Raw genomic sequence first — 19003 nt, forward strand, 5'->3', positions numbered from 1 at the left:
TCAGTTATTTACCTTGTACTAAAGCCAGGTGCTCCTCTGAAGCTGAATGCTCTCCAGTTGGTCCTCCAGCTTCAAGAGCCTCCCCGCCACCCTCAGTTGGACAGGGGATCTGCCTCCATGCCAATAAATGGGGCACCCTGCTCAAAGATCCAACCGGCGACTGTTCCCCATATCCCCTCTGGCCTTGTCTGAATCCACCAACGTGACGTTGTTTTGAACATTTAGCTCATTCTTCTGTTTACCCCTGTTATTACATGCAACATTCATCATAACTCAAACACATTCTGTCCTTGAACGAGCTGTAACTATTATTATTCATAACTTGGGAATGGGCCAGCATGGTAAGACACACAGAGAAATTCTTTGTCACAAGTACTTTGTACCAGCTTTCAAAAAGAATGCAAATTAATATTTAATCTATTTGGTGTTCATATTCCTGACTAGCCATTCCCCCCCCAACCAGAAATAATTCCTTCCTTGTCCTGGGTGGATGTTCATATAAACATTTGGAACTGGATCAGACATTATTAAACGAGCCTGTGCGTTTAGGAAGGAGGACTCTGTAAAGTTAAATCAGGCGTCATAGGTTCGAAAGGTATTACAGGGCCATTAAAAAAATAACTAACTTGTTCACTCCTTAGAAGTTAAGATTGTTTCCTTCAACATTTTAATTTATGCGTCATGGTTTTGTGGCGACCCTCTGTTTTCTTTCTCTAAATATCTAAATTACTCTTCGAAAATCTCTTCTCACTCTTCTACTAATTGCTGCTCAGCAACGATGTTGCAGATAGCGGGAGGAATAGCAAGGCTGTGGTTCACTCCTCTCTGTATCTTGCCGTGTGTTAGGGGCAGCACAGTGGCTAACACTGCTGTCTCTCGGCGCCGAGGTCCCAGGTTCGATCCCGGCTCTGTCCGTGCGAAGTTTGCACATTCTCCCCATGTTCGCGTGGGTTCCGCCCCCACAACCCAAGAAAAGATGTGCAGGGTAGGTGGATTGGCCACGCTAAATTGGCCTTTAATTGGAAAAAATTGGGCATTCTAAATATATTTTTTAAAAAGAACCTTGCTGTGTTACTTTCAAGGTTTGCTGTTGCTTTACTCACATGTAGGAAGAGCTCAGGTTTTAAACTATCCTTGAGGAAGCTTTGATGAGTGAAGATTCAGCCAGGTTTTAATAATATGTGTAAAGGTATCGTCTGGGGACTCAAGGAGTTCTCAAAACTATTAGGAGTTCTGTGTTCTAAAAATCCTCACATGCAATCTGAATTTAGAAGTTGTAGAACTACTGGGAATAGGTATCTACCTCAGTGCTGTTGTCATTTTCTATTTCCTGACACATTTCTTGCATGCGCTTCATCGGGCAGTTGCCCTTTTACTGGTTATCTGATATTATGGCTGGTTGGTGACAGGGAGAAGACAGACTCCTGCAAATAGCTCTCAACCTTAAATTCCCAGCGATTCACCTTCTTACAGAGAAGCAGTCAGGAAGTTGACGTTTCGCAAGCACTTTATTTATGCCAATGTGAAATAAGCGCAAGTATGTGCAAAACAACAAATTAGAGGGCAAAGTCATAACATGAGAGGTAGGTCATTGTCATGATGATATCGGAGCAAAACCCCGAATTATGTACGGACGTACAGGACTTTAAAAAATGACACGTCATACAAGCCAAAGGCGGCTGAGGATGTCAATTCTGAGAACGTAAAATTCAATGACTGTCCAAGAGGTTGCTGGGTTACTCAGAGTGACACAATGGAACGTCACACCTTTTCTCAGGCATTTTAACAGACTAAGCAAAAATGAACTGCCATCTCCTGGTTTCTTTTATTCATTCATAAAACAAGGGCATCTCTGGCTGGGCCTACATTTATTGCTCATCCCTAATTACGCTTAAATGCCCTCTGAAATGGCTCAGTTCAAGAGTCAACCAATTTGCTGTTGAGTGGACACATATAGGGAAGACCAGGTAAGATTCCTTAAAGGGCCTCAACGGTTTCATGGTCATCATCAGACTTTTCATTCCAGCATTTTGTTGATTTCAAATATCACATCTGCTGTCATGGGGTATGAACCTGGGTCCCCACCACATTACCCTGGGTCCTTGGACTACTAGTCCAGTGAGGAGGTCTCCCCTTGGAGATAATGGAAGATAATTATCATCTCAGTAGGAATCACATCCTGTAACATATGTCCCAGGCCTGTTGTGGGTTTTCCCACCTGCCACGAATATTCAGGAGACTGGGGTAAAAAGCCAGCTGCAAACCTGGTCAGTGTGGACTAATGCTGCGTTCGTCAGAGTGTGTGACACAGAAGCAAGGAAAGACAATGAAAGTTACCCCTCGCTTTGTCAGGTAAAATAAAAGTCTTGCTCTCTCGCTCTCTCTGATTGCTGAAAACAAGCCAAGTCAGCAAAGCCACAGCTGAAAAGGAAGCAGACCAACTCCTCTTAGCTAAACTGCAGAGCCCTGGGATCTCAAAACCAACTATTGAACTGCAGAAGTCAGTGCTACTGAAATCACGGATCTCAAACAGCCATAACGTTCCACTAGCTACTCCTCATTAAGTCAAATGTGGACTTACTTTTGGGCTCACTTCTCATTTCTAATCTCTGTGAATGCACGTGTGTTTTATTTCTTTTTCGCCGCAAAGAGGAAAAGTATGGAGGTTTCCACACTCGATGATAAAACACGATGAGAGGTTCATTACGGGTGTTGTCCACACAATCAAAGGTATGGTCTGCTCCTAGCCCACGCAAACACGTCACAACGCAGCCAGCACGTGAAGCCGAAACAGCAAGAATATATTCCCAGATGCATAACAATAAATATGTGTTTTATTAACTATTATTTAATGAACTCACTCTTTCTTTAACTCACGAAAGCCTGATTAAATTGTCTCCTTTTAAAACATAAATACATTGGGACTGGGAAAAGGGACCCACAAGTGAAAGGCTCCTTTTTGAAGCAATCTTGTTGCACCCAACAAAAGGGGTTGAATAAAGAAAGGGATCCAGTTCATCCCTCTTCACTCAGGGGCGTAACAATTTGGGCGTGTCCAATCCAGAATTCAACAAATTGGGGCTCCTGCCGAGATAGTTGCCGAGAGGGAACTGAGGGTAACAAATTTGGGGACATTGCCCAGGGACCAGTCGTAATAGTGGTATAGGAGTAAAATTACAAAGCGTTTTCCCACAGAAAGGGGAGCTGAATCAATTAAAATTTTAAAACTGAGATTCATAGACATTTTTTGTTGGGTAAGGATACCTGGGAGGTGGAGCAAAGGTGGATAAATGGATTTGAGGGGTTGGGGAGGGGGGGCTGGGGGAGCATGTAAAATGGGATGAGTGCCCATCCCACCACCTTCCTGTCTACCCCTGAGCTCACCCCAATAAGACAGGTTGCAGCCAAACATGGAAATCAGCTGTCCACCTGCCTAATTTAAATGAACAATTAAGGATCAATTAGGCTTGTTATCAAGACTATTGACCCTAATAATACAATGCCCACACCATAAAACATTTGGCATGGGCAGCAGGGTGGGTGGACAGGACTTCCATCCCAATGAGAGGCAGAAGTCCCACTAGGCCCTCATTGATCAGCGCCACAGTGCGTTATGGCTATGGGATGGGTTGGTGTGGAACCAATAGCCTCAACGGCAATATGGTTTCTGATTGGGGGGGTTTGGGGGGATAGAAGATGCCACCCGCCCCCACCCCGCCCCCATTTTATTCCGCCTTGGTTCTAACAGAGTCTCTTTACTACAGAATGCATAATCTCCTCCATTTTGATATCCATTCACCTGGAGCTAAATGGCAACAATCCATCAGCCATTTTGATTACATTTTGTCCCTGACCACTAGATTTTTTTTCTACACTTAGGTCCTCCAAACCTCCTTGCATCTCACTATTATAAAAATTACCTGATTTGTATTTCTTCGATTGAAAATGAATGACCTGGGGCAGCACGGTGGTACAATGGTTAGCATTGCTGCCTTATGGCGCCGAGGTCCCAGGTTCGATCCTGCCTCTGGGACACTGTCCGTGTGGACTTTGCACATTCTCCCTGTGTTTGCGTGGGTTTCGCCCCCACAACCCAAAGATGTGCAGGGTAGGTGGATTGGCCACACTAAATTGGCCCTTAATTGAAAAAAAATGAACTGGGTACTCTAAATTTATTTTTTAAAAATGAATGACCTTACATTACTCCATATGGAACGCCATCTGCCATAATTGTGTCCATTAAGTCTGCTTATGTCCCATTGTAGCTCACTACTCCCACCCAAAGAAATTATCACCTTGGGTATGAACTCCTCAATGTCTTCAGCCAAGGCATATATTTAACTATCATTAGCACAAAAATGAGGCCTCACTACAAATCCCTGGGGAATATGATTTGCCATCTCACAACAATCAGTGAATTAACCCTTTAGTTCAAATCTGTCTCTGACTATACAATCACTGGATCATGTGCAACATGGTTTTCTCCAATCCTGTGCACTCCCTAAACTGGTCAAGTGCCTGATATAATGTTCTGGGTATACATGTCAATTAGCTTAAATCAACTTCTGGTCAAAGGTCATGAACCAAGGACAAATCCATCAAAACTAATTTAAAGCAGCAATTGATTTGGGCAGCATGGTGGCGCAGTGGTTAGCACTGTTGCCTCACAGGTGTAGACAAGTAAGAAGTTAATTATCACATCTCAGTGTAACACAACCACTAGAGGGCACAATAAGTTCCCAGTATAAATATAAGAACTCAGGGAATCTTGGGTACTAGTCAGTAGAGTGTAAGCAGAGAGAGAGTTAGATCACAGCATAGTTTTATTACTTAAATATAGATTACTTGATTACTAGTTCTAGTTCTGTAGAGTGTGCAAACTCAATATTAATTCATCGTTATTCAATAAATCAGTTTTGCTTTGAGTTAGAGATTGGTGGTTTCTGTATAATCACACCATCAGACCATTTCAGACTACAAAGCAAAGACTAACGATATATTACCAAAGAGTAATATAACAGTCTTCGCTCCCACAACCCAAATATGTGCAGGGTAGGTGGATTGGCCATGCTAAATTGCCTCTTACTTGTAAAAAACGAATTGGTTACTCTAAATTAATAAATAAATAAATAAATAAAAGCAGCAACTGACTAACAGGCCGAGGTCAGGCTTTAACTAACTGCTAATCACTGCAGGCCAGTTTGATGCAACCTTCTATGTTCTATGTTGACGATAAGGGAATAGTGTCGATGGGCTTTAGAGTGGTTTCACAGGTCGGCGCAACATCGAGGGCCGATGGGCCTGTACTGCGCTGTAATGTTCTATGTTCTATGTGTCCGAGATTCAATGGGATGAACACCTCCAAACTACTATCAGCAACTGGCTGGCGTGGCTGTTGAATAAGCAGGGCCTATGTCAGTTGAAATGACTTTTTCAACCAATGTAATACTCCAGCATAAAATGGACATGGAAGCAACTCATGTAATGCTTAACATATTCTTTGATCCTCAGTGCTATTTAATTAACCCAAATTAAATTGTTATGTGACAGAAACCATGCAGAAACACCCATCCATTTAATTTTGATTGCCGAGTGTCATACGCAACATGTTCTCTTATTAGCGGCCATCTCCAGTACTCCTACCATCAGTTAATAGCATTTGGTTGTTTTATCCACTCATTAGCGAGCATAACAAGTCAACAATGACATCTCAAGAATTTGACTGGTCATGTTGGGAGAAAGACATGGACATGATGCACGAAGAAACTGCTGGACCAGCTCCAGAGCGCACATATCTCAATGTATGCTCTACCAACCCTAGTTCAGCAAACAATGGTCAGCTCTATCATTGAAATAATGAACACAGGGGTAAGATTCAGGCAGACAATAATATCTTAGCAAGGCTGGGGCTGGTTTAGTACAGGGCTAAATAGCTTGCTTTTAAAGAAGACCAAGGCAGGCCAGCAGCGCGGGTTCAATTCCCGTACCAGCCTCCCCGAACAGGCGCCGGACTGTGGCGACTAGGGGCTTTTCACAGGAACTTCATTTGAAGACTACTTCTGACAATAAGCAATTTTCATTCATTTTCAATAATGATGAATCAGAATACAGGAGGGAGATAGAGAACCTAGTGGAGTGGTGCAGCGACAATAATCTGTCCACCAATTCCAGCAAAACAAAAGAGCTGATTATTGACTTCAGGAAGCAAAGTACTGTTGGCATGAGAGAGTACCTTTAAGAAATGGGTGTTTATCAAATAGCTGTCGTGGACGTACCTTTAAGAAATTGGTGTTTATCAAATAGCTGTCGTGGACGTACCTTTAAGAAATGGGTGTTTATCAAATAGCTGCAGTGATGTCAGAGTGTGGGTGGAGCTGGGCTGTCTGTCTGCTTTTACTTTCATTTTTGAGCTGGCAGCTACAGTGTGTGTTTAGTTTCGTTTTCAGATTTGGAGCTGCAACCAGCAAAACAAGGTGTAATTCTGATCCCTCTGTGTATGAAAAGAATGCCTTCAGATCACTTGGTAATTTAAAAGTGATAACTGCTCTCAGTAGAGAATTTAAACCTGATGTCTGTGTTAAAGAGGGTATTTGTCTAATGGATGTTGCAAGGAAAGATTAAGGGTTACTTAGAGAGTACTGCACTCTTTGGGGGGTGTATTTGAGTTGATAGTTGCTAAGGTGTTGACTCTGTGTTTATAACATGTTAACTGGATTCATAGAATAAACATTGTTTTGATTTAAAAGTATTTTAGATCTTTGTTGCATTGCACCTGTAGATTAGGCCCTTGTGCTGCCCATAACCAAAATCTATTAAAAGTTGTGGGTCAGGTGAACTCCATGATGCACTTTGGTGTTCTCTAAACACTGGCCCATAACACTGTACACACCCCTGTCAGCATCAACAGTGCCGAGGTGGAGATGGTTAAGAGCTTCAAATTCCTAGGGATACACATCTCCAAAAATCTGTCCTGGTCCACCCACGTCGATGCTACCACCAAAAAAGCACAACAGCGCCTATACTTTCACTGGAAACTAAGGAAATTTGGCATGCCCACATTAGCTCTGACAAACTTTAACAGATGCACCATAGAAAGCATCCTATCTGGCTGCATCACAGCTTGGTATGGCAACTGCTCAGCACAAGACTGCAAGAAACTTCAGAGAGTTGTGAACACCGCCCAGTCCATCACACGAACCTGCCTCCCATCCATTGACTCCATCTACCTCTCCTGCTGCCTGGGGAAAGCGGACAGCATAATCAAACACCCCTCCTGTTGTGTTATGTACTCTGGGATAACGCAGGTTGCAACTGGATGCAGTTTTAACCAAAAGATACTCCAGACCTTGAAGTTAGTTCAATCTGATTTTTTGAACCAGTAGCACAGTTAGCACAGTTCTCTATGAGTTCAACTCTCTGCTAACCTAAGTGTGGTTACTCTGTCTGACTGAACCAGACTAGCTCTTAGCCACGTGCTGGAGGTGTGATACTGTAAATACACCCTAACTCACTCTGCAGATGTTCAACAGTGGAAAGAGGCAGAGTGTGAGTGCCTCGTGCCTTTTATAGAGAGATACCACCCCTGAGTGTCCTGCCTGCTCATTGGTCATGTCCTGTTTTCTGTGTTCATTAGCTGCCTGTCTGTGCCTGTCTGTATATCATTATCTGCATGTCTGCATATCATGACATCTCCCCTTTTTAAAAATGTTTTGTTGGCATATGGGAACGTACTTACATATGGTGGCACATATTAACATATTTGCAAGCGGTGGCATATGTGAATGTATTTACATGTGAAGACAGATGTCCAATGTGAGAAAACAGAACATAGCAAACAAAACAAATGTTCATAAGTCCAGTCTCTGGGGCTTGCGTCTGATCCTTGTCGACCGCCGGAGAGGTGGTGGTGGGGACGACGGTGCCTTAACAGGCGGGATGGAAGCCTGACTGGTGGCCTCGTAGTTCGAGGTATCAGGAGGTGGCAAAACAACGGACAGAAATGGAGAAGAAAGTGGTTGCGGGCAGGCCACGTTGCGCAGTGCCCGTCTGTTTCATCGCACAACAGAACCATCAGCCATACGTACAACATACGAGCGGGGCGCAGCCTGTCGAACAACGACAGCTGGAGCAGACCAGCCACCATCCGGTATCTTGATCCTGATAGTGATTGCCGGGGATAACACGGGCAAATCGGTGGCATGAGCATCATAGCCCTGCTTTTGCTGGTCTCGGAGCTGTTGCATCTTCTGCAGCACCGGGAGGTGATCCATGTTGGGCAAATGTATGGCTGGAAGTGTCGTCCGCAGGTCTCTGTTCATCAGGAGTTGAGCCGGCGACATGCCAATGGACAGTGGGGTCGCCCTGTAGGCAAGCAGTGTTAAGTAATGGGTGAAGAGACATTGCATTTAGTTGTCTCATTTATGTTAAGTATCCATTAATTGACACTGATATGTAAAGAGGCTTCAGGTGGCCTCTGTCAGGTGACGTACAGTTAGAGTTTTGTGCAAAGGCTGTTGGAATGAAATAAATGTGTGTTTGTGAAAAAGGAACAGAACTCTTGATATCACAGCAACTAAAACGGTTAACAATTGGTAGCAGAGAATGGTTGCTGTGTAAATGTGAAGGGTTGAAAGATACAACTTTTCCAGATCAAACCAAGGAGTGAGTGAGAAAAGAAAAAAAAAGGGATATATGGCTGAATCGAGGATAAAGATGGCTGGATATGACTATCCTCCCTTATTTTCTGAAAGGGAATCGTACGAGCAATGGAGAAGTGCAGTAGTTATGTGGACTAAGGTAACTGCTTTGGAAAAGAGAAAACAAGGTATGGCATTGGCTCTTTCTTTACCATATGGCAGTAAAATCCGAAACAAAGTGCTTTTTGAGCTGGAATTGGAAGAGTTGGACTCAGAAGAAGGTCTGGAGACTTTATTACATTATATGGATAAGATTTATAAGAAAGATGACTTGTTAAGTGTGTATGAAGCATGGTCGGATTTTGATAAGTTCCGGAAAATGGAGGATATCTCCATGGAAGACTATATAATGGAATTTGGCAGACTACATAAAAGGCTGCAGAAACACAATCTGAAATTTCTACAGTCTGTGTTGGCCTTTAAATTACTTGACTGTGTTAGAGTGAGCAACATGGATAGGCTCCTGGTTTTGACAGGAGTTCAGTTTACTGATAAGGATACCTTATTCAAACAGATGACAAAAGCTTTCCAAAGGTTTCTGGGGAAACATTTGGTTCCGATGGCTCTGATGACCCAAATAGGTCAGCCTGCAATAAGGCAGAATTTAGAAGACACACTACTAACAGGATGGCGAAATCGTATGGCTACGAACAGGGCTCAAGACTATAGAAGGAGACCGAGACAAGGAAATTATGAAGACAGAAACCCAGGTAGAAACTATAATTGGAAGATTAACCCCAGAAATGCACAGGGCATGATAAATCGATGTTTTCGATGTGACTCTCAATACCATTATGCTTTCAACTGTCCAACTCGTTATGATAGAGTGTTTGAAGCGACACATGACACGGAAGAGTCAGAAGAGGAAAAGCAGTTTTACGCCGGTAATGAGGGTGTTGGTTGCAGAATCCTTCAACTGTGCTGTATTGGATAGTAGCTGCACATCTACTGTGTGTGGAACTGACTGGTTAAAATGTTACCTCGACTCTTTGAATGCTGAAAATCATAACAAGGTTAAGGAATTTGAAAGTTCCACAAGTTTCAGGTTTGGGGATGATAATACCCTGAAGTCGCTGAAAAGAGTGGTGATCCCTTGCAATATTGCCGGAGTGAATCATTTCATTAGCACGGATGTTGTATCAAGTGAGATACCTTTGCTTTTGAGCAGACCGTCGATGAAGAAAGCACACATGAAACTGGATATAAGACAGGATAAGGCAACAGTTTTTGGAAAGACGGTGGACTTACAATTTACACAGTCGGGACACTATTGTATTCCATTACTGACAAATAATATTTCAAGTAGAGTGGTTAAGGATGTGTTAATGGCAGTTGAAAATGGGACTTTAGCTGATAAAAAGCTTGTGGTATTAAAACTACATAGGCAATTTGCACATCCGTCTCCTGAAAAATTTCTTAAAGGATGCAGGGGTAAGGGATGACAACTACACTACACTGATAGAACAGGTTAGTGACCGCTGTGAAGTTTGTAGGAAGTACAGAAGGACACCAGCGCGACCGATAGTAACCCTACCTTTGGCCAGGGATTTTAACGACATTGTGGCCATGGACCTTAAGATCTGGGATAAAGCAAATAATATATTTATTTTGCATTTTGTAGATTTAGCAACCAGATTTAGTCAATCAACGATTGTACGAAGTAAAGAAAAGAGAGTAATTCTGGGTCAAATCGTGGAAAAATGGATAGTGACAGGAATGCGTCCATCGACAAAATTCCTTACGGACAATCCTTACGGGGGCTGTTTAGCACTGGGCTAAATCACTGGCTTTGAAAGCAGACCAAGGCAGGCCAGCAGCACGGTTCGATTCCCGTAACAGCCTCCCCGAACAGGCGCCGGAATGTGGCGACTAGGGGCTTTTCACAGTAACCTCATTTGAAGCCTACTTGTGACAATAAGCGATTTTCATTTTCATTTCAATGGGGGAGAATTTACTAATGATGTGTTTAAGGATATGTGTGAAAACATGAATATCAGAGTTATGAATACGGCTGCAGAAAGCCCATTTAGTAATGGTATCTGTGAAAGAAATCATGATGTCATCGATGACATGCTTCGGAAAATTTTGGCAGATCGACCAAATTGCAGGCTAAATTCAGCTTTAGCATGGGCAGTACATGCAAAGAATTCATTGCAAATGGTTAGGGGCTATACTCCTTATCAATTAGTGTTTGGTAGAAATCCTAAAATTCTGTCCATTTTGGATGACCAGCCTCCAGCTTGGGAGGGGACTACAATTAGCTCCGATTTTGCTGAACATTTAAATGCATTACATAGCAGTAGAAAAGCTTTTTTGGAAGCAGAAGTCTCTGGAAGAATTTGCAGAGCTTTAAGACATAACGTACGGACACCACATGCCGTTTTTCAGCAAGGAGGCATGGTATTCTATAAGAGAGACAATTCTAATGAATGGAAAGGCCCAGGGAAGATCATAGGCATAGATGGCAAAACAATTATTTTGCAACATGGTAATCAAACTGTTCGGGTACATTCATCAAGGATAATGGGTACAGATTACACATTTTCAAATTTAGACAGAGCAGACAGACATGACGAGGAACCAGAGTCATCTGGTACGCATGTGTTACAGAACTATGAGGACCAATTAACTGATATAGACAGGGTTTCTGTGGAGGAACACAACACTTCTGATGAATTAGAACAGGCCATATTTCCGAAAGGGCAACTGCCAAAAGTTGGAACAAAAGTGACATACTTGCCTGAAGGGTCTAGTCAATGGAAGGATGCAACTGTTATTAGTAGAGCAGGGAAGGTCACTGGAAAGTATAAACATTGGTTGAATGTACAGCATTCAGGGGAAGGAGTCAAGACAATGGATTGGGAAAATGAAGTTGAAAAATGGAGGGCACAGAAACGCAGTGCCAGTTCAGATAGTACATCGGATAGTGAACAGGTTCGCAGGAAAAGGTCGTGAAAGGACATCCCACAGCAGAAGGGAAAGATCAAGCAGTAGCAGTACAGAATGAGATACCAGGCGGGAGAGGGGACGTAGTTTATCAAGATCTCGGAACATGAGTAAGACTATGAATACTAATAGGAGTAGAAGTCCACATGCACGTAAGATTTTGGTGGCTTCAAATAAATTAGATGAAAAAGTTATCACAGAAGCTAAACAGCAAGAATTGCATAGTTGGAGTGAATTTGGGGTATACACGGAAGTACCGGATAGGGGACAAAGAGCTCTATCCCACAGATGGATTTGCACGGAAAAGGTTCTTCCAGATGGAACTTATAAGGCAAAGGCAAGGCTTGTGGCTAGGGGATTTGAAGAAAACTTAGAAGATCAGGATTTAAGGGTAGATTCACCTACAGCAGAAAAGGTTATTTTAAAGATCTTCTTGGCTCTATTAGCCACAAAGGCATGGGAATGCAAATATATAGATATAAAAGCTGCCTTTTTGCAGGGGCATCAGCTCCAGAGAGACATTTTTCTCCGTCCTCCGAAAGAAGCAGCTAACACAGAAGGGGTACTCTGGAAGTTGAACAAATGTGTGTATGGATTAAATTATGCACCTAGAGTCTGGTATTTTTCGGTAACATCAGTTTTGTGAAAGTTAGGCTGTTGCCAGTTGAAAGCAGATCCTGCAATGTTTTACTGGCACCATAAAGCAAATCTTTGTGGCATTTTTATGATGCATGTCGATGATTTTTTGTGGGGTGGGACTAGTGATTTTGAAGCTATCGTAATCTCTGGTTTGAGGAAAGAATTCAAAGTTGGAAGTCAGGCTTCCGGTGCATTTAAATATATTGGACTGGAAATTGGACAGACTAAATTAGAGGCAACTTTACGTCAGCAATCTTATTTGGAAAGCATCAGCCCAATAACAATTAGTCATGGCCGAGTTTCACAAAAAGACGCAATGGTTTCAAAGATAGAAAAAGAGCAACTGCGAAGTTTAATTGGGCAACTGAACTGGTTAGGTAGACAGACTAAATCGAACGAGAGTTTTGATGTCTTAGAGTTGAGTACAAAAATGAATGATCCCAAAGTGGAAGACATAATAAGAGCAAATAAAGCGTTGGCCAAAATAAAAATGCAGGAGTGTGTTTTGAAGTTCCCAGTTTAAGGTGACCGTAGGCACTTGAAACTCATAGTTTATAGTGATGCGTCCTACCCAAATTTATGTGATGGGGTTTCAAGCGCAGGAGGTTTTATAATTTTCCTTTTGGGGAACAATGGTAAATGTTGCCCGCTTGTGTGGGAAACAAAGAAAATAAGGAGAGTGGTAAAAAGCACTTTGGCTGCTGAGACGTTAAGCCTTGTAGAGGCGGTGGATATGGCCTTTTATATAAGTATGATATTGACAGAAATTTTGGGATTAGGGGATTTGGGTAATATACCTATTGACTGTCACATTGGCAAAAATCCCTGTGGGAAAATATGCACTCTACAAAAAGTGTCAATGAAAAGAGGTTACGGATAGACATCGCAAGTTTGAAGCAGATGTTGGACAGAGGGGAAATAACAAAAATTAAATGGGTCGACAGGAGCTATCAACTGTCAGACTGTTTTACGAAAAGAGGGGCGAGTTCACAGAAACTTTTGGATATTGTTAATGAAGGGCGTTTGTTCCTGTGACTGTTTTGTTTCTTTCTCGTCCCCCAAAAAAGGAGGAAATCATGTGTGTTGTTTTTGAGTTTCTGCTAACCTAAGTATGGTTACTCTGTCTGACTGAACCAGACTAGCTCTTAGCCACGTGCTGGAGGTGTGATACTGTACATACACCCTGACTCACTCTGTAGATGTTCATCAGTGGAAAGAGGCAGAGTGTGAGTGCCTTGTGCCTTTTATAGTGAGATGCCACCCCTGAATGTCCTGCCTGCTCATTGGTCATGTCCTGTTCCCAGTGTTCATTAGCTGCCTGTCTATGCCTGTCATTATCTGCATGTCTGCGTATCATGACACCTCCCACCTGGCTTACTCACTCTTCCAACTTCTTCCATTGGGCAGGAGATACAAAAGTCTGAGAACACGCACAAGCAGATTCAAAAACAGCTTCTTCCCCACTGTTACCAAATTCCTAAACGACCCTCTTATGGACTGACCTGATTAACACTACACCCCTGTATGCTTCACCCGATGCCGGTGTTATGTAGTTACACTGTGTACCTTGTGTTGCCCTATTATGTATTTTCTTTTTTTAAATTTTATTTCATGTACTTAATGATCTGTTGAGCTGCTTGCAGAAAAATACTTCTCACTGTACCTCGGTACACGTGACAATAAACAAAATGCAATCCAAGACCAGAACGGGCGGCTATGAGGGAGTAAGTTGCGCATTTGGTGGCTCCCGCTCTGGCCGGACTTATGGACCTTTCCCCCCAACTTTTTTGCGTTTTTGAGTGCTGGCGCTGGAGTTAATTTGGCACTGGTTCCACACATTGGTGTATGGAACGAAGAACCCCAAAGGCTCGAAAAGGGAGAAATAAGAAGACAAGCAAGGGCTGGGTGGGGGTCACGGCAGGAGACAATATGGCTGATGTTCGGACCCTGTTGCGACGGCCCAACCATCAAGGGAGGAGTTGATGCAGGTCATTCAAGAGGGCTTTGCTAGGCAGAAACGGGACTGTCTTGATCCGATAAAGGAATCGATCGATCGGCTGGAGTGCAGGCTGGATGGCCAGAATCGGACGAGTCAGAAGCTGGAGAAAGCGCTGACGGACCAGGAGGAGCACCAAACGTTGGTTGAGCTGGAGGTGGGGATGCTGCAGGATCAGCAAAAGAGGCTGCTGGAGAAGGTAGAAGGCCTGGAGAATAGAGCTCGCCGGCAGAACTTAAGAATTGTCGGTCTCCCGGAGGGGGCTCAGGAAGCTGATGCTGGCGCGTTTGTGGCGGGTATGTTACAGAAGCTTCTGGGGGAGGGGCTTTTCCTCGACCGTTGGAGGTGGACAGGGCGGACAGGGCGATGGCGAGGAAGCCGCGGCCGGGGGACCCCCCAAGGGCGATGGTGGTCCGGTCCCACAGATTTTTGGACAAGGAGTGTGTTCTCCAGTGGGCCAAGCGTACGCGGAACTGCAAATGGGACAATAACATTTTTTAAAAATATATATATATTTATATACAAATTTTCAACAAACCCCCCCCCCCCCGCAACAAAAAGAAAGAAACAAGAACACAACAATCAGAAATTATACATTGGATTTCCCCCATAGACAATAACCCCCCATATAACATTTAAAAACATAAATAGGGGGAAAAAAAACACCTTCACCCAAACGCCACCACAAAAGAACCCCCCCCCACCCCTGTCCTGAATCCCACGTGCCAGAAGCAGCGGGAATTCACTCACCTGCCGCCTCACAAACACCCTCACTTGCATGTACCTGAAAGTATTTCCCGGGGGTAGCCCAAACTTCTCCTCCAGCGCCCCTAGGCTAGCAAACGTCCCATCGATGAACAGGTCCCCCATTCTACTAATCCCTGCCCGATGCCAGCTCCGAAACCCCTCCATCCATCCTTCCCGGGACGAACCGATGATTCTCCCGAATCGGGGACCAAACCGAGGCTCCCACCTCGCCCCTGTGTCGCCTCCACTGCCCCCAGATCTTCAGCGTCGCCGCCACCACCGGACTCGTGGTGTACCTTGTCGGCGAGAGTGGCAGCAGTGCCGTCGCCAGCGCCCTCAGGCTCGTACCCACACAGGATGCCATCTCTAGCCCCTTCCACGCTGCCCCCTCTCCCTCCATTACCCACTTATGGATCATCACCACATTGGCTGCCCAATAATAGCCACACAAATTCGGCAGCGCCAGCCACCCCCTGTCCCTGCTATGCTCCAGAAACACTCTCTTCACCCTTGGGGTCTTATTCACCCGCACAAACCCCATGTTGCTCCTGCTTACCCGTTTGAAAAAGGACTTGGGGGTCATAATGGGAAGGCACTGGAACACAAAGAGAAACCTCGGGAGGACCGTCATTTTGACCGACTGCACCCTACCCGCTAGTGATAGTGGCAGCATATCCCATCTTTTAAAATCCTCCTCCGTCTGCTCCACCAACCGCGTCAAATTGAGCTTGTGCAAGGCCCCCAGCTCCTAGCTACTTGGATCCCCAGGTACCGAAAGCTCCTTTCCTCCCTCTTCAGCGGTAGCTCGTCTATCCCCCTTCCCGGGTCCCCTGAATGCACCACAAAGAGTTCACTCTTCCCTACGTTGTGTTTATACCCCGAAAAGTCCCCAAACTCCCTAAGGATCTGCATGACCTCCACCATCCCCTCCACTGGATCCGCCACATACAACAACAGGTCGTCGGCATACAACGACACGCGGTGTTCCTCTCCCTCCCGGACCAGTCCCCTCCATTTGCTGGACTCCCCTCAGTGCCATGGCCAGCAGCTCAATTGCCAATGCAAACAGCAAGGGGGACAGGGGGCACCCCTGTCTCGTCCCCCGGTACAGCCGAAAGTACTCCGACCTCCGTCGGTTCGTAGCCACACTCACCACTGGGGCACTATATAGCAGCCTGAGCCAACTGATGAACCCCTCCCTGAACCCAAACCTCCGCAACACTTCCCAAAGATACTCCCACTCCACCCGATCAAAGGCATTCTCTGCGTCCATAGCTGCCACTACCTCCGCTTCCCCCTCCACCGAGGGCATCATAATCACATTGAGGAGCCTCCGCACATTTGTATTTAGCTGCCTACCCTTCACAAATCCCGTCTGGTCCTCATGAATCACCCACGGGACACAGTCCTCAATTCTCATAGCCAGCACCTTCGCCAGCAACTTAGCGTCAACATTGAGGAGCGAGATCGGTCTATACGACCCACATTGCAATGGATCCTTGTCCCGCTTCAAGATCAAAGAAAGCAGCGCCCTGGACATTGTCGGGGCAGGGTCCCCCCCCCCCTCGCCTTATTAAAACTCCTCACTAGCAACGGGCCCTGCAGGTCCACGTATTTCCTGTAGAATTCAACCGGGATCCCATCAGCCCCGGGGCCTTCCCCATCTGCATGCTCCCCAATCCGGGAACCAGCTCCTCCAGCCCAATCGGCGCCCCCAAGCCAGCCACCTCCTCCTCCTCCACCCTCGGGAACCTCAGCTGATCTAGGAAACGTCGCATCCCCTCCTCCCCACTGGGGGCTCAGACCTGTACAGATCCCCATAGAAGTCCCTAAATACCTTGTTTATTCTCACCGCACTCCGCACCGTATTCCTCCCTCTATCCTTGACTCCACCAATCGCCTCGCTGCCTCCCTCTTACGAAGCTGATGTGCCAGCATCTGACTCGCCTTCTCCCCATACTCATACATCGCAACCTGCGCTTTCCTCCACTGTGCCTCTGCTTTCCCCGTGGTCAACAGGTCGAAGTCCGTCGGGAGGTTCTGTCGCTCCCTAAGTAGTCCCTCCACGGGGGCCTCTGCATATCTCCTGTCTATCCTTAGGATCTCCCCCACTAACCTCTCCCTCTCCCTCCCCTCTCTCTTCTCCCTGTGGGCCCTAATGGAGATTAGCTCTCCCCTGACCACCGCGTTCAACGCCTCCCAGACTACCCCCACCTGCACCTCCCCATTGCCGTTGGCCTCCAAATATCTTTAAATACACCCCCGCACCCGCCCGGACACCCCCTCATCCGCCAACAGTCCCACATCGAGGCGCCACAGCGGGCGCTGGTCCCTCTCCTCCCCCAACTCCAGCTCCACCCAATGCGGGGCGTGGTCCGAGATGGCTATGGCCGAATATTCCGTTCCCTCCACTTTCGGGATTAGCGCCCTACTCAAAATGAAAAAATCTATCCGGGATTAGGCTCTATGGACGTGGGAAAAGAAGGAAAATTCCCTGGCCAGCGGCCTGGCAAACCTCCATGGACCCACTCCCCCCATCTGGTCCATAAACCCCCTGAGCACCTTGGCCGCAGCCGGCCTCTTACCCGTCCTGGAACTAGAACGGTCCAGTGCTGGGTCCAGCACCGTGTTGAAGTCCCCCCCCATTATTAAGCTTCCTACCTCCAGATCCGGAATCCGACCCAGCATGCGTTTCATAAATCCGGCATCATCCCAATTCGGGGCATATACGTTCACCAGTACCACCCGCATCCCCTGCAACTTACCACTCACCATCACGTATCGACCTCCATTATCCACTACAATATTCAGTGCCTTGAACGACACCCGCTTCCCCACCAGTATTGCAACCCCTCTGTTCTTTGCATCCAGCCCTGAATGAAAGATCTGCCCTAACCATCCCTTTCTCAGCCTAATCTGATCTGCCACCTTCAGATGTGTCTCCTGGAGCATAACCACCTCTGCCTTCAATTCCTTTAAGTGCGCGAACACCCGGGCCCTCTTGACCGGCCCGTTCAGGCCCCTCACATTCCAAGATATCAGCCGGATCAGGGGGCTACTCCGCCCCCCCCCCCACCCCCCCCCGCCTCCCTGCCGACTACCCATCTCCTTCTCTAGGCCAGTCACGTGCCCGCACCTCCAGTCCCCCAGGCGGCGGACCCCCGCCCCGACTACCTCTCCTACTTCCAGCTGCCTTTTGGTCAATGCCGCAGCAACCCAGTTCCCCCCTCCCCCCTCCCTCCCCTCCCCCCTCCCCCTCCCCCCCCCCCCCGCCGCTAGATCCTCATCTAGCCATTTTGCTCCCCCCATGACACTCCCGTAAGTCAGCTGACTCCTGCTGACCCCGGCCTCTCCTGCCATTTCATCGACCCCCCAGTGTGAGAATCCCCCCACCCCTTGGCCGTCAGTGTGCATTCCTCTCCAGCACCGCCCTTCCCCCCCCCCGGCACCACCCCCGTCCTTCCCTAACGCGGGAAAAAGCCCGCGCTTTCCTGAGCCGGCCCCGCCCCCTCTGCGCAGCTCCTTTTTGCGGCCTTACCCCAACTCCCCATCCCAGGGCCTCCACCCCCCTCTTCGTCTGTGGGGCCCTGCCCCTCCAACACCGACGCCCACACTCTCCCACAGCCCCCACATCAAATCCATTCACCCATCTCCACCAAGCACTCAAAGAAAAAGAACATTCCCCAAACGCAGTAAACACAGTAAACATCCCCCCACGACAAACCCTCAATTTGAGTCCAACTTTTCAGTCTGTATAAAGTTCCATGCCTCATCAGGCGTTTCAAAATAGTGGTGCCGATCTTGGAATGTGACCCACAATCGCGCTGGCTGCAGCATCCTGAACTTCAACCCCTTCCGATGGAGCACCGCCTTAGCCCGGTTGAAACCAGCCCTCTTCTTAGCCACCTCCGCACTCCAGTCCTGGTAAATTCGGATCTCCATGTTCTCCCACCTGCTGCTCCGCTCTTTTTTGGCCCAT

The sequence above is a fragment of the Scyliorhinus torazame genome, chromosome 21 (assembly GCF_047496885.1).
Source record: "Scyliorhinus torazame isolate Kashiwa2021f chromosome 21, sScyTor2.1, whole genome shotgun sequence".
NCBI classification, from domain to species: Eukaryota; Metazoa; Chordata; class Chondrichthyes; order Carcharhiniformes; family Scyliorhinidae; genus Scyliorhinus; species Scyliorhinus torazame.